Genomic DNA, 2,756 nt, shown 5'->3' with positions numbered 1-2,756 from the left:
GGGGCGTTTTTTTTGGCCGGTACACTAAAAAAAAAATTCCATTGCGGAAGCCAACTACTGGGAGAATAATGCCTTGTAAAACCTTGGGAAGCGGTCGTGCGAACACATGCGCCAAGTTTTCTGCTAAAGTCTGCAGGCCAGATTCTGCCGGGCGGCACATAAGCCGGAAAAAACCACCTAAAAAAAGAGCATGCCAAACAAAGTCTCACATTTCGCTGAATAACTTTTGATCTAGAAGAGTTAGACAAATTCTGATTGCGGGAACGGCTCCGCCGTGTGTTTTTACATATGTCTATGTCCCGTAGATAAAAAGTACATGTTGCAAAAAAAAGTACATGTTGTACATAAATCTACCTTTGATATTCGGATTCCCCGTGAAAAACTACGCCTAGGCCGCAGGGTTACAAAGACGAGTCATTGCACTTATGCCCTTTTATAGACGCTTTTAGAAATCGGCCAAAACAGTATTTATTAATTTAGACAGTGTTCCGCTGACATGTCGCATGCTGCGATATGTCCACGTGAAAGAGCACCGAAAAGCACCCCTAGAACACCCTTCATACCCGTTCTAACGGTTCTCTTTCATCTTCATAATAATCAAATTAAAGAACACCATACAAAAAACAAGATCTCGTGTGTAGTGGCTCGCCAGGCATACTAAAACCAAGATGTCGTGTGGGCACATGCCAGACATCATATCTTGCGTTTGCAAACACACGCAAAGTCGGTAAACAGCTCAAAACGGGCTAAAAAGTAGACAGCACCCGGACTTCCCCGGTGGTCACCCACCCGAGTACTACCCGAGCTTGAGGCTGCTTAACTTCACAGAGCAGACGGGATATGGTGCTTTCAGCCTAAGATGGCCGTCTACATTTGACTTTGACCGACACGCCTATTAGTGTCTATCATTCGTATACATTGGTACAACACATTTACACACTCACATGTCCACATACGTGGCCATAGACTGCACACGATGGCCCCCAATACCCCTTCTGGCCCTCAGAATTGGCTGGGTGGATGGCTACACTTTATATAGTAACAAAACAAAAAGGGGGGGGGTGTGGCGCACTCCAATACAAACGTGTGGCCAGCAGCTCACTCCTACAACGCAGCATACGTATTCTCTCCGATAGGAACCCCACACAGACCGACACCTTCATACACAGCAGTGCAGATAGCCGCCGCACCCCATATTTGCGCATACGCGGCCTGGAAACAATGTTAAACCACCAAAGTGGCCATTTACGACTTGCACAACCATACCTACGCTTCCTATGCGACATGACATGTGCACGTACGCGTCTTAGGCAATATGAAACACCTTCGACACCTTCATACATGCACAGCGCGCGCTCCGCTTAAGTACGACACCAACTTGTCATATACATCATGCGTTTCCTCCCGTCACCTTTCATCACCTCCATATTCACACCCATGCGCCGTCACCTTCCTCGCGCCATCACCTTCACCATTTTCACCTCCATATCCGCGCTTCCTCCGCCGTCACCTTCCGCGTACGCGTCCATATTCGCTGCGTTTCCTCGCGCTTCCTGCCTGTTATTAATCCAAGCCAAAAACATCTCCAAACCCATACAATTAGAACAGCAAACAACTTCGCATTTTTTCACAAAGTCCTCAGCTTCATTTTGCATACTTTATCCTAGTCTAATTCACGCTATTCCGCTCTCTTTAACATACTTAAACTAAGTCTAATTCACGCTACTCTGCTCTCTCTAACATACTTAAACCAAGTCTAATTCGCGCTATTCTGCTCTCTTTTAACATACTTAAACCAAGTCTATTTCATGCTACTCTGCTCTCTCTAACATACTTAAACCAAGTCTAATTCGCGCTATTCTGCTCTCTTTAACATACTTAAACCAAGTCTAATTCACGCTATTTCGCTCTCTTTTAACATACTTAAACCAAGTCTATTTCATGCTATTTCGCTCTCTTTTAACATAGTTAAACCAAGTCTATTTCATGCTATTCCGCTCTCTTTAACATACTTAAACCAAGTCTAATTCACGCTATTTCGCTATCTTTTAACATAGTTAAACCAAGTCTATTTCATGCTATTCCGCTCTCTTTAACATACTTAAACCAAGTCTAATTCACGCTATTTCGCTCTCTTTTAACATACTTAAACCAAGTCTATTTCATGCTATTCCGCTCTCTTTAACATAGTTAAACCAAGTCTATTTCATGCTATTCCGCTCTCTTTAACATAGTTAAACCAAGTCTAATTTACGCTATTTCGCTCTCTTTTAACATACTTAAACCAAGTCTATTTTATGCTATTCCGCTCTCTTTAACATAGTTAAACCAAGTCTAATTCATGCTATTCCGCTCTCTTTAACATAGTTAAACCAAGTCTAATTCACGCTATTCGCTCTCTTTTAACATACTTAAACCAAGTCTAATTTTACGCCCTGCCGTCTAGCTTGCCCTGTTAAACCCCCATACTAAAATCTCCGATTTTGGCTCAGAAATCATTAGCGCTGGCACTTAGCGATTTTCACGCAAAGTGTTTCTCGCTTTCTGCCTGTTATAAACCCGATACTAAGGTCGCCGAATTTGGCTCGGAAAACAATAGCAGCGGCACTTAGCGATTTTTGCGAACAAACCTCACTAAGCCAAAACAAAGACTTTGACGATCTTAAGCTTAACAGTATTAACTCTCTACCAGCACTTTGACCGGTTACTTTCGCCGCGCGCCATAGCGAAAGTAAATCACTTTAACGCAGCCTTAT

General features: G+C 43.2%; 1 non-coding gene across 1 annotated transcript; it reads right to left on the bottom strand.

Annotated features, from left to right (window-relative positions):
* Positions 1-750: 750 nt before the first annotated feature.
* On the bottom strand, positions 751-864 carry PITG_33077. The gene has a single exon (XR_009934471.1). It is a non-coding gene; the product is annotated as an 8S ribosomal RNA (ribosomal RNA).
* Between the last annotated feature and the right edge of the window lie 1,892 nt (positions 865-2,756).

This window comes from Phytophthora infestans, genomic scaffold (assembly GCF_000142945.1).
Source record: "Phytophthora infestans T30-4 supercont1.52 genomic scaffold, whole genome shotgun sequence".
Lineage (NCBI taxonomy): Eukaryota > Oomycota > Peronosporomycetes > Peronosporales > Peronosporaceae > Phytophthora > Phytophthora infestans.
This window is presented reverse-complemented; position numbering and strand designations above follow the sequence as displayed.